We start from the raw sequence: 14,171 nt of genomic DNA on the forward strand, positions 1-14,171 counted from the left end.
AAAGCTTCAATTTGCATATAAAGTGCAGTAGGGAGCTTAGCGTAGAACAGTGCTGATCAGCCTATCATAATGATCATATCACTCCCAATATCCTGGATGCTAGTTAAACCCTAAAATAAATAAAGTTTTTTTAAAAATTTTTCATTCTTTTAGAGCATTGTTATCTGGGAGAGCCCAAAGGGGCTTTTTCAAAAGGCAACCGGATTTTGTTTTTCCTTGAAGACGTTTCACTTCTCATCCAAGAAGCTTCTTCAGTTCTGGAATATACATCTTTCCATTCTCTAATTTCAATCAAAATTGAAGAAGCTTCTTGGATGAGAAGTAAAACGTCTTCAAAGAAAAAAACAAAGAAAGTCCAGTTGCCTTTTGAAAAAACACCTTTGGGACAACCATGACTTGGATGACTGAGAATCTCCATAGACCAGTGGTTCTCAACCTTTTTAATGCCGCGACCCCCAACCGGTCGTAAGTCGAGGACTACTCAACCGGTCATAAGTCGAGGACTACTCAACTGGTGCAGCACCGTTTGCAGAATGGGACTTTTGGCGGGCTCAGCAGGGAAGAGACAGCCTGGACAATTCCTATTGGCTTTTGAAAGCCAATAGAATTAGACTCTATTTAAGAGAGTCTATTCTATTGGCTTTCAAAAGCCAATAGAATAAAAGGGAGTAGCATAGCTAAGGAAAAGGGGAAAAAATGGCGGACTGCGTTGTTTGGCGACCCCCGTGAAATAGTCGTTCGACCCCAAATGGGGTCCCGACCCACAGGTTGAGAACCACTGCCATAGACATATCTGGGAGAACATTTCATTTCCTGGGAACCTACCCTGTTAATTAGATGTACAAGATAGGCAGCTTACCATTTCTTAATATTTAAAATTGCTTTTCCAGCTGAATTAAAATTGGTTAGGGTTCCTTTCAGCCTCTGACCATAGGCTCTCAAGAAACATCTCTTGCATATTGCTTTCAAAGTTGTGAATAATCCCTTTAAGCTGTTTTAATATCTTAGTGTGATAATATAATTATATAAATTGCTGTTTATTCTACAGTGTGTTGGCAACACTTGTGTAAAGCTGGTGTATTATAAGGATAATATTTATTATAAATATTATAAGGAACTGTAGAGTGGATGTGCGCTGGTGCTGGCTTTGACTGAAATGGGAGAACTCTGAAGAATGTTTCAGTGTTCTAAGTTGTTTCTGTCTGGCTGTGAACTAACCCTACGGCATTTAAAGTTTGTTACAGAAGGGACTAAGAATAATCGATAATGAATTCTGGAGTACTGAAAGGGAATTTTATCTCAAAAATCTGACTGTGTTGATTTCTGGTCCTTCTAAGTTTTCCTTTTCTTGAAACATCTATGTATCAGAAAGAGAGAATGAAAACAGTACTTCAATGGAAATAGTGAAGACTTTCAAGATGTTTTGACCAATTATTCAAGTTCTGCTTTCTTGCATTGTATTGTGATAAAATAGCCTCAGAAGTAATGCTCACATGGTATGTTTGGGCTTCAATTTTCATAATTCCTAGTGAACATCAGTTGGAACTGTAGTGGACTGCCCATAGCAACTATCACTTGGCTTCAAGATGGTGGGTACAACTGGATGGTGGAAGACCTGCCCTTTCTTACATGCATTTGGCATACTAAAATGAGACAGGGCCCTCCAAACTTAAAGTTGATGAGTGGATGCAGATGCCCCTCAAGTGTTTACATGGCACAACAGAAGCTAAGTATCCTATTGTTTTCAGCTGTTGGAAAGAGACCTTCCCTTAGACTTGCCATCTTTTCCCCAAGTTGACTGAACAACTTATACATTAGAGGTTGTGTAGAGTTGCAAAGAAGAGGCAACATAGAAATGTGGCTGAATAATCTCATGCATTATAAATATAAATATAATGCCATGGTGGCGCAGTGGTTAGAATGCAGTATTGCAGGCTAATTCAGCTCATTGCCAGGAGTTTGATCCTCATCTGTTCAAGGTTGACTCAGCCTTCCAACCTTAGGAGGTTGGTAAAACGAGAGCCCAGATTGTTGGGGGCAATATGCTGGCTCTGTAAACCATTTAGAGAGGGCTATTGCTATATACAGAAGACCTCATCATCAGGAACTTGATTCCAGATTGGATTATTTTCTGTCAAACTAGAGCGGCGTGGCGCGCATGCGTGGCGCCGCCCCCTGGGGGGAAATGGCGGATCGCGTTGTTTCACGACCCCCGTAAAATGGTCAATCGACCCCAAATGGGGTCACGACCCATAGGTTGAGAACCGCTGAACTAGAGAAAGACACAGATTGGAAAGATGAGGTCCATCTTGTTTTTGTCACAAAAAAAGTCTTCTCTGTGGCCACTCAAGTTGACTTGGACAATGTGGCTGCTGATTTCAAACAGGTGGACCGTGAGTCATATAATGTAAAACTGGTGCAGTCATCCTAGGTGATTCAATTAGCTTATTATAGAATGTGGCTTGAACTTGGCCTATTATTTCGGTCAAAAAAATAATAATCTGTTTTGATTAGAAATTGTTGATGCCACAGCAAACCTCTTCAGCCAGCCTACTGTTGTAACAACATTTCTCACATCCTTGCTAAGTGCAATAACGAATGCAACTTTTGGTTGAATTGAGAAGAGCCTCCTGCTGTTTTTTCTTTGAATGGAATTAGTGAGGTGCGGAAGGAACCAAGTCACATGAAACATCACAAGTTCTCTCTGTGTGTGTATGTGTATGTGTGTTGTGTATGCTTATTCCAAAAAGAACAGGGCTATTAAAATAGCATATTTATTTTTTCTGTCCTCATTTTGAAACTGCTTTTTATTATACTTATAAAGAATTTTGCTTCATTAAAAAAATCAGAATAGAATATAGAATAGAATAGAATATCTTTATTGTCATTGTGTAACTCACAACAAAATTAAGTGTCCACAGTGAACACTACACACAAGTAAAAACCACAAATAAGAACATACATTATATACACACATCCTTTAAATTCTATTCACCATTGTGCTACCTCTAATATTGCCCCTATACGTGTCCTGGACGTTCTTTCTTTCTCGTTTGATTTCCTTCCCCAGTTTTGAAATGTCATGCCATCTCTCTGGTGAATATTAATGGAGTTATGCAATGCAAACAAATCAATATTTATTGACGCTTTGCAAAGTAGCTGGTAAATAGTGCTAAGATTCTATAGGCATAAGTCTGTATAGCTGAAATAAAGTAAATAAAAGAATGTAGGTTCTCCTAGGTAGATCAAACCAAAGTTTTATATGGACCAGCATCCTATGATCAACAGTCATCATACAGGTGTTTTCTGAGCCCAGTGCTCTTCAACATCTTCATCAACGATCTGGACGAAGGATAGATGGGGAACTCATCAAATTTGCAAACGACACCAAGCTGGCAGGAATAGCCAACACTCCAGAAGACAGGCTTAGGATACAGGAGGATCTGGACAGACTTGAACACTGGGCATTATCTAACAAAATGAAATTCAATGGTGAAAAAAGTAAGGTTCTACATTTAGGCAATAAAAACCAAATGTACAGGTATAGTATAGTATAGGTATTGTTGAGTCCGTGGCGGGAAAACAGACACGAGAAGCAGCTGGAGTTCTCAGTTTCATTTATTCAGCGTTCAGCTTACAGGAAGATGGCTTCAGCCTCGCCCAAACGCCTCGCAGCCTCTTATATAGGCAACTCTCGGGTAAATGGGTTACTTTTCCCGCGCCAGCACCCGCGCATGCGCACGGCGCTGGCGACAGCCTGTCTGGTCCCGGGCAGCTTTGCACCTGCCCGGGACTGCCTGCAAACGCCCGAGCCGTTTGCAAGGCTCGGGACATAACAGGTATAGTATAACTATGAGAGGGATCTCGGAGTCCTAGTGGACAATCATTTAAATATGAGCCAGCAGTGTGCTGCAGCTGCCAAAAAAGCCAACACAGTGCTAGGCTGCATTAACAGGGATAAAATCAAGATCATGTGAAGTATTAATACCACTTTACACTGCCTTGGTAAGGCCACACTTGGAATTCTGCATCCAGTTTTGGTCACCACGATGTAAAAAAGATGTTGAGACGCTAGAAAGAGTACAGAGAAGAGCAACAAAGATGATTAGGGGCCTGGAGGCTAAAACATATAAGAACAGTTGCTGGAATTGGGTATATCTAGTTTAACGAAGAGAAGGACGAGGGGGGACATGATAGCAGTGTTCCAATATCTCGGGCTGCCACAAAGAAGAGGGAGTCAAGCTATTCTCCAAAGTACCTGAAGGCAGGACAAGAAGCAACGGGTGGAAACTAACCAAAGCAATCTAGAACTAAGGAGAAACTTCCTGACAGTTAGAACAATTAACCAGTGGAACAACCTGCCTCCAGAAGCGGTGAATGCGCCAACATTGAAAATTTTTAAGAAGAAACTGGACAGCCATTTGTCAGAAATGGTATTGGGTTTCCTGCCTGAGCAGGGGGTTGGACTAGATGCCCTCCAAGATCCCTTCCAACTTTATCATCATCATCATTATTATTATTCTAGAAGTTCATAAACTAAGTGTGAGGAGAATAACTATTTCTCTATATCTAACTTCAGTATTTAGTGTTCTCTAAGTTATGTAAAATCCTATTTGATTCTATTGCAGTTGATTAGAATGAGGAAAAGAGATTTCACATAGAAACACACACACATCCTTTGTCACTAACTTCCTTAGTTGCTTTTTAAAACAAAAAGGCCTAAGGGTGTTATCCTTCCCCCACAGCCTCTTTTTTAGATGCTTACTTGAGATGTGGTGATAGGAACCAAGTATGTAATGCATTAGTTACAATTGCAGCATTTCAGATTTATATAATAGCTTCAAGGTTCAGGTCTTTTTATTTTCAATCATTCCTACATTTGTCTCTGTTTTTTCATGGTTTATACCAAGTGGGTTGACGTATCATTGAGTTACTAACTTCAGTCACAAAATGATTTCTGGGTATTCAGAAATAATTCAGATCCCATCAGTATCATCTATACTAGAGTAAGGGTTTTTTGGCTCAACTGTAAACACATTAAATGTAATTTGACAATGGAGATTCTCAGTCATCCAGGTCATGGTTGTCCCAAAAATGCTTTTTCAAAAGACAGTCGGACTTTCTTTGTTTTTTCTTTGAAGACGTTTTGCTTCTCATCCAAGGAGCTTCTCTAGTTTTGATTGAATGGCGGAGAGTGGAAAGATTTATATTCCTTACAGTCATCTGGTCATGCTAACAACCAGATGACTGCAAGGAACACAAATCCTTCCATTCTCCACTGTTCAGTTAAAACTGAAGAAGCTTCTTGGATGAGAAGTGAAACATCTTCAAGGAAAATACAAAAAAACAAAATCCGATTGCCTTTTGAAAAAAAGCACTTTTGGGATAAATATAATTTGCTGCATGTTGCCAATTCAACCATGATCCCTTGGGAACGTTCACAATTAGATATTATTATCCTGAATAATTTAAAGCTGTCAACTGTAGTTTCCTCCCTTTTGGTCAGTTAAATTTCTCTGCTTGCTTCTCCTGTCCTTGGCTTACTATTTTTTAAAAGGCCTGGAGTATTTGAAGTCATGGGATATGATTATCTGGAAATCTTTGCTGTGTGAATTTGTCTGAAGCTCTTTGGAAGTCCAAAGGGTACAATACATACCAGATGACCTCTGTCTGCATGCTTGATACTTTTAAAAGATGAGAAAAAGCATAAGGTGTAACTTATTCTGTTGATATAAGAATAATTCATACTAGTTAGGTGGATGGAGATGCAATTTCTCAGATACTCCTAAACTGCCTTTGAAAAACTAGCTTAAGATGGACTATGTCCATGTTTCAGCAGGCAAGTGACTTCAGTATCTCTGCTTGTTGCTGTTGAAAGACTAAATGTTTTGGTTGTTAATAATAACAATAAAGTTGGAAAGGGCCTTGGAGGTCATGTAGTCCAACCCCCTGCTCAGGCAGGAACCCTATAACATTTCAGACAAATGGCTATCCAAATAGCTGTTGGGTGAATGTCTTGTGTATTTCACATTCATTGGAGGGCTCAAAAGTTACTTTTTGTCCCATTTGTTCCAAATAACTCTGAATTAAAAACAAACTCCCTTGGTCCAATATGAACAACACTTCAACATCTGTTGTGCAGACAAATTAAAAGAACAAAGGATAATTTCTCCTGCTCCTCTTGTGATAGCAAGGATGAGAAAGTTGTGTCTCAGCTCTTATAATTTCCCTAGTTCTCATGCTAGTAAGAGATGAGACAGCACGCCTGTGCAATATGAGCCTGAGGACTGTATGCTTCCTGCCAAGCTGCTACTGGTCTTTTTAAAAGGCATTACATTAGTTGTTACTCCAAAAGATGTGTGATGAAGTACCTCCAAGATCAAGGTTGGCCTTGCTGCCAACTACAACTTTGCTACCGCTCTGCTAGCAGCAGAAGAGTTGATGGGCACACTAGCTATTCCTTGATAGCCTGAAGTGATTTTTAATTTATCTATGTCAGTGTTTCTCAACCTTGACAATTTTAAGACATGTGGACTTCAACTCCCAGAATTCCACAGCCAGCATTGTCAAGGTTGAGAAACACTGATCTACGTGGCCCTTTCTGTTGACAAGTTGTATAGTCTGACATTGAGAATGCGTTTAGAATACCTAAAAGGGAAAATTAGTGTTGAATGTTCTTGGGCATTAAAACACACACACACACACACACACACACACACAAACCATTTCAAACACACTTGCAAGAAAATAACTCTACTCAATAAAGTAAAATAAAATAGAGGTGAAATGCACTCTCAATAAAATGGCTCAATTTACAGAAAATGCTGGACTAGCATTTAAATGGTAATTTGTTGTTTGGAATAAACAGCCATTTAATATTATGTATGAATCAGGCTTCTGAGTTCTACTTTCAGGTTAGCATTCAGATGCAAGGCACAATCACTTTGATAAAACAAGAGTATCACATTGCAGTTGGTAAGCATACCAGTTTCACTGAAACTGAGTTAACTTTAGACAATTCCGTGAAACTGACCTGTTTTTTTTAATTCTTTGCAACATGTAATTATCTTAAATAGATAGCCTCCATTTGAATTTTATTTTAATTAATATTACACACTGGGAATGGAAAAAATTGGAAATTTTCTTTCAGAATTTCAGTTGTGTTCTAATTTATGGTTTTAAGCAACTGGTAAGGTTTTGATTATAATTATTGCTATTGGGTTCATGTCTCATTGATCTGGTATCGATTGCAGTGATTTGGATCTTGACAAGGATCTAATATTCATGGAAGTATTATTATCCAATGTATATTGTTCCAAATAGAAATATCTTTTGCAAAATTAGTAGTCAAATTTAGTAAGTTTCAAATTTCTAAATATTGTATGAATCCAGTTTGTATTACGCCAAGAATTCCAATTAAATTCAGCATTTTTGCCTCCGTAGTCTTTCAACTACAATTTGTAAATTATGAATGTTTGGTAATTTTGTCCTGTTTGTTCTTCAGTCTATTTCCCAAGTATTTCCACATCAAAGAACTGCATTTTTTTCCCATAGCAGTAATGTTTGCTGTATTGTTTTCTAAATGGAGATCAGCTTGAATTTTGAAATCCAACCAAATGTGATTTTCCCAAAACTTTCTGAAGCACATGTTTTCAGTAATTTTTGCAAAAAGTTAAATCAAATTTTCTACATAGTTTCTGGTGGACACTGTTTGCTGTCCTAATGGTCAAACTTTTATATATTCATTCATTCATTCATTTCATTCATTCATTCATTTATTTTCTATAGCTGTACAACTCAACCAAGTGATTATGAGTGGCTTACATTTCTAAAAACCATGAGAGATTTTTAAAAAGCCACGAGAGTCTTAAAAACTATGTGAGCCAATTTGGTCTAGTGCAGGGGTAAGCAACCTTGGCTCTTTTATGACACGTGGACTTCAACTCCCAGAATTCCTGAGCCAAGGTTGCCTACCCCTAGTCTAGTGGCTGAAGCACCAGGATAGAAAGCAAGAGATTATGAGTTCAGTTCCTGCCTTAAAGCCAGCTGGATAACTTAATAATAATTATAATAACAAAGTTGGAAGGGACCTTGGAGGTCTTCTAGTGCAACCCCTTATACCATTTGAGACAAATGGTTGTCCAGTCTCTTCTTAAAAACTTCCAGTGTTGGAGCAGTCACAGCTTCTGGAGGCAGGTTATTCCACTGATTAATTGTTTTCACTGTCAGGAAATTTCTCCTTAGTTCTAGGTTGCTTCTCTCTTTTGTTAGTTTGCTTCTTGTCCTGTTTTCAGGTACTTTGGAGAATAGCTTGACTCCCTCTTCTTTGTGGCAACCCCTGAGATATTGGAACATTGCTATCATGTCACCCCTGGTCCTTCTCTTCGTTAACTAGACATACCCAGTTCCAGCAACCGTTCTTTATATGTTTTAGTCTCCAATCCCCTAATCATCTTTATTGTTCTTCTCTGTACTCTTTCTAGAGTCTCAACATCTTTCTTACATCGTGGTAACCAAAATTGGATGCAGTATTCCAAGTGTGGCCTTATCAAGGCATTGTAAGATAGTATTAACACTTCACATGATCTTGATTCTATCCCTGTGTTAATGCAGCCTAGCAACTTTGTTGGCTTTTTTGGCAGCTGGCTCATATTTAAGTGATTGTCCACTAGGACTCTGAGTCAGTCACTCTCTTTCTCAGCCCAGCCTACCACATATGGTTGTTCTTGTGAAGAAAATAGGAGAAGGAAGGAGTGTTGGCGTTCAGGTAAGACAACGCCCCTTTTGTATCAAAGTATAAGTATTAAGAACCATGTAGTTTATCTTTTCCTGGAACAATCTAGTTTTTTAGCTTTTGGGGTTGTATTTCTCTTGTGATCACTACTCCTTTCATTTGCTTTTCATAAAATTATTTCCTAACTTTCTTGAATTGTTGTGCTTTTTATTTTGTGTTCTTTATCCTTTTCCCACAACGAATCCCAATACTCCATGGTTTCTTCCTCATTAGAACTTTTAAGTATTTTATATTTTTCTTGGACAGTTTCTAATTCATTCTAAATACAATATTTTATTTAAACTGAATTATTAGGCTTTTCTATGGTTGAATTTCCTGTGCTACTGTCACAATTTGTTGTCTTTTTTCATACAATTTGTATTAAAGATTTCTCTTAAAAAGAAGATAAAGCTAATACAAACTAATATAAAGTGAGAAAAAGAAAAGAAATAAAAGAGAACACTAGAAGTTCAAGAAAGAGAAAAAGATAAAAGAAAAATAGGAAAATAATCTAAAGAAGTGGCTTCCGATTTTCTTTAAAGTAGTTGTAAGTACAATTATAAATTTACCTCTTTCTCTGTGGTACAACATAACTTTCTTCTGTCTATAATTGTTTTCTTGCTTCTTTTGAAGGATTGGTAATAGTGTTGGGTCCAGCAACATATCATTTTATAAGGCTAAATATGACATTTTAATAGAGCCTTAATTTAGAGTCTTTAAAATTGCTCAAATCTTTCGGAAGTTCTTTTGACTTTCTGTTGTAGGCAAATTTTCCATTTCCAATATCTTCCTTATTCTCAAGCCAAGTTTTGTTGTTGCAACATCAGGAGTGGTGTATATGTGTTGCTTTGTTTTACAGATTCTGTTGGAATTGCTTTAATTTCCATGATAATGACTTGTAAAAATTTAGCTATGACTTTGTATTTGCTTTAGTGGTACTAATTGTAATCTTTTTGGTTGTTTCATTTGATTTACCACTGAATAACTTAGATTAAGAAAGTGAACTCATATCTAATGGTTTAATTGGAAGCTTTTTTAAGATAAAGAAACCACATTCCATGCAATACACTATATGGCGTGTATTCATCCATACTGAACCATATTTAAGAACATTTTATATAACTAGATTGTTTTATGACAGAGAGATTGGAAAAGAGTGTTAAGTAATCAAGGACAATATTTTGTAATGTATCTATTAAAAGATTTTGGGGGAAGGTTAAAGTGTTACCTTGTTAATTACTTCTTGTTTGCTTTGCTTTTAGTTCCCATCATTGTATTTAGTGAACCATCAAATCTAGTATAATAGCTTTTTCACCTTAATCTAAGAAAGACTAAAGGCTTCATAATAAATGAGGTGATCCCAGTGGAACATTGTATAGACATACTTTGCTTAACTGGAAGATCAGGTCCATACATGAAGGTCCAGTTAAACTTATTTGTTGCTACTCACATCTATGCACAGGCATATTTTCAACTAACAAGCACCAGTTTGGCATTAGATAAGAGTCAACAGAATTCAGTGGACATTGAACTTACTTCACTTGTAGCTATGTAGGGATTCTAGGCTGATTCCTCTTTTAACTCTGCCTTCAGGTTCTGCCACTCCTTCTCCTATCCTCTGCTACCCTAAGGCAGAGCCATAATTCCACATTCTTATAGTAGCATTGTTCTCATTTTCTAGACATAACTCCCTGAGAATTCTAATTAGAACATATCCATTTGGATGGAATATATATCCTTTCGGTATCATATCCCTTGTATTTAGCAGTGGCTGATTCTGCCTTTTTAGCAGTTTGTTGCTGTAACAGTGAAAATTCACTTCTGGCTGAAGGCCATTTTGAGTGGTGAGGACAGGAGGAATGGCCTGTGCTTCTTTGCAGTTCTACCTAGGAAATGTTTTATTAAATATTCAGATGGATTAATGATGAATACTCCTTCAAGCAGCTAAATGTGTAGGAGTGGGCTGGGGCTGTCCTTTCTTAAGCCTCCTAAAAAGCTGTAGCCTTTTTTTTTTCAAAATCTTCGCATCTTGGCATCATTTAAAACACATGTATACACAGACATATTTTATTTTAAGTTATTACAAAAAGGTACTTTGCCATTCTTGGCTTTTAAGAATCTTGGAAACCAAGCAAGTTTTGGGGAATACAAACTGCATGTCACATAAAGGCAGCCTAGTTCAAGCTTACTGAATCTCAAGCATATGTTGGACTGTTTCTCCTTGGCTTTCAGCACTGCATTTAGAACTAAAAGAATTCTAGCTTGGGAGAGTTCATATATTAAGTGTTGAATTATGAACTGTTCACATCTTCTTTGCTCTCTCATCTTGTTTTCTGGACTGTCCTTGAAAGTAATCTCTTTATGTCTGGAGTCTTATATTGTTCTGTGATCTGGTTTGCTTTAAAAACTGGGAACAGTCAAAGTGTGGCCTGATGACAGATATTATCAAAAACATGACAAACCACAAGCTTCATATTGTGCAACATGCTAAACTGTGCTATGCTTTATGTTAAGGTCTGTTTTAAAGACTGTATTCATCTGCTTGAAAAGCTACACATTTTTTTTTCCTGGCAGTCATAATGCCCTGCTGAGTTGTATCAGTTATAGGAGGTGATCTAATACAGGGTCCCAATAGAAACTGGCTTTTTGACAGACGTTCAGCTTGATGGCTACAAATTGTGAGAATTGAAATTTAGCACATTTGGAAGCCACCAGCTTATCAGGATGCAAAATTACCTTTACTTTTCCACAGCATTATAGAGTGGGCCGGAACTCTTTTGATGTATGTGAGTTTGCGAATCTCAGAAGGTCTTAACAAGCACAGGGATTTTTTTAACACATTATAAATGCTAATTGATCATGCACCTGCAATCTGGCTGACGTGTATCCTGTATCTGCATAAATTCCCTTTTTCTCTTACCATTTCTTTTGGAAATCTTATATTATTTAAGCGTTCAGTGCATCTGCTGAAGTGAGCTACAGCTTATGCCTTTTAAGAAAATTTGTTAGTTGACAGAGTGCTACCAGACTCCTAATTTTTGCCTACCATGGACTAATATTCTCTTTTCACAGCATCCTTGATATACTGTAGTTTTTCCTTCTTTTTTAAAAGTTGGTTTAGTTTTATTCTAATATTCGCTTTTCACAGCATCCTTGATATAATTTTTTTCCTCCTTTTTAAAAGCTTTGTTTAAATTTATTATTGCATAAGCAGGAAACAAAAAATAGAGATACAAGAGATATAAAATATACAAAGTACATTGTATAAAGAAGCATTCGGCAATATAAACTCCCCCTTCCTCAAATATTTTTCTTACTAACCACTATAACTTTAACATGAGCAAAATTTACTAGCGCTGTGATTGCCAAACTTGGATTAAGACTGATCTGATATCAGAAACATATTATTAATCCAATCCAATTGACAGGTGAAATGTCAATCTGAAAACACATTTCTTTATTACCTAATGGAATATATAACAAACAAGTAGATTTTTAAAAGCTGTTAAAACTTGACTGAAAGTTAACTAGGAGCTTGGTTTACAAATTTAGTTCTCTTTAGATCTGTGATGTAGACATCACATGCAGAAATAACAAACACCTGAAAAACAAGATGTTTTAGTATGGCAGAAGTCTTGGTGAGTTGGAGTGTGTGTAACAGCTTATGCTGATTAAAAATGTTTTATTGGTAAGTGATGGTTCTTTTCCAATCTGGTGATCTCATTAAGTCAAGCTCTCAGATTTCTCATGAGCGATAAGCTAGTTGGGAATTCTGGGTCTTTGTGTTGTGGATTCCTTCAGAAAGTACGCAACACTGAGAAAAAAATATATTGATTGAAAATATTGTTGGGTGCCGGCTTTCTCCAGTACAGGAGATGGATAATCCACGGATGGGTTTTCTCTGTCTGCCTGCTCTTGAGATCAAGTAGCCAAAGCTTGACACGCCCCCACTTCCTGTGGAGTCCATTCTTAACTTGGTCTCTGCTCGAAGAAGACTCGTTTTGGCGTGGCTCTCAGCTTATCAGGTTAGACAAGAAATCCATTGATTGATTATCCCTTGATAATTGGCTTCCCCTTCCAAAAAAAAAAAAAAAAATTGCCACCTATAGGAATTTAACCACAAAATTTTCTGGGGATCAGTCCTGATCTCAAACCTAAAATTAAAAAGGGGATTGGTGGGGAGGGAAATTTCCCCACAGATATCAGCCAGCCCCAGGGCTCTGGGGGGTGAAAAGGGGGGGAAGAAGGCATCAGCAGAGACTACTTGCTGAACCTTTTCCCCAACCACTAAGTTTTCCTTGGGATCATCCCTGATCCTATATTAAAATTGAAAAAGGGGGTGTGGGGGGGGGAAACTCCCCACGGATTCCAATCAGCCCCAGGGCTCTGGAGGTGGAAAAGGGGGGGGGGGAAAGGCATCAGCAGAGACCACTTGCTGAGCTTTTCTCCCCAACGTTCCAAGGGATTTTTTCCTCAAATTGGGGGAAAAAATAACAATCTCCAGGTCCGGATTCAAACTTGAATTCGGATCATCGGAGATTCCCTAGCAGCCCAGGGCAACCGCGGGCGCCATTTTAGTTGCCGTTTTCAGACAACAAAGGCAATCCCTGACTGGGATTCCCTTAAAACGTCACCAGCGCGCCAAATTTAAATCCCCGGGCACAAGCAGCTTCTGGGAGGCTGCGGAGCTTATTTTCAGAGGGAAACGAAGCACAGGAAGGGAGTAAGCCCCAACCAAGAAACGGAGGCTAGAGAACCCTCCTGGGATCCGCAAAGCCCTTTTTCAGGGAGAAACGAGCTGTGGCTGCCATCTCTTGCCAGAGAAAGGCAAACCGAGCTTAAGGAAGCTCTACATCATATCTGGAATCACTGATAGAGGCGGAATAGGAGCACACAACCAGCGCTCCACCCCCGATACACACATATAATAATAGGACAAAATATAATAATAATAAAAATAGATACATAAATTTTAAAAATAATAATAATAATAATAATAATTAAAAAAAATTTTTTTAAGCTAAAAATTAAGCGACTGCAGGGCCAACAGGCCTAAAGACAGAACACACAATATTATCATCATCACCATTATTGTTGTTGTTGTTATTATTATTATTATTATTATTATTGTTGTTCCTATTATTAGTATAATAGTAATAGTATTAATAAGAATAAATTCCGCTCTAGGTGACCGCCATTTGATACCTGCTGTGTATTAAGTCAGGCCTACAGACCCTTTTGAGGTCGCCACTGATATTTTTTGCCTCCCTTTTCCTTTTTCTACTGGTGCACGTTGCCTGGTCACCTAAGGCCTCCGGGCGGAACCCAAAGAGTGGTTCCAAACGTGCCTTCGGTACCTCCCTCAGCTACCGTGACCTTAGCCCAGAGAGAATATTTT

General features: G+C 38.0%; 1 protein-coding gene across 8 annotated transcripts in view; it reads left to right on the forward strand.

Annotated features, from left to right (window-relative positions):
- FNDC3B (fibronectin type III domain containing 3B) overlaps positions 1 to 14,171 on the forward strand; it is a 369,819-nt gene that overhangs the window by 52,748 nt on the left and 302,900 nt on the right. Inside the window, exon 1 of one of the 8 annotated variants that reach the window (XM_039338166.1) lies at positions 9,183 to 9,320. The exons of the other annotated variants lie outside the window; for them this stretch is intronic. The gene's annotated coding sequence lies outside the window, so the exon portion shown is untranslated. Of the gene's footprint in view, positions 1 to 9,182; positions 9,321 to 14,171 lie in introns of those variants that run through there. 8 annotated transcript variants of the gene reach the window in all.

The sequence above is a fragment of the Crotalus tigris genome, unplaced genomic scaffold (assembly GCF_016545835.1).
Source record: "Crotalus tigris isolate CLP2741 ecotype Arizona unplaced genomic scaffold, ASM1654583v1 scf7180000017549.6302385, whole genome shotgun sequence".
Classification (NCBI taxonomy): Eukaryota; Metazoa; Chordata; class Lepidosauria; order Squamata; family Viperidae; genus Crotalus; species Crotalus tigris.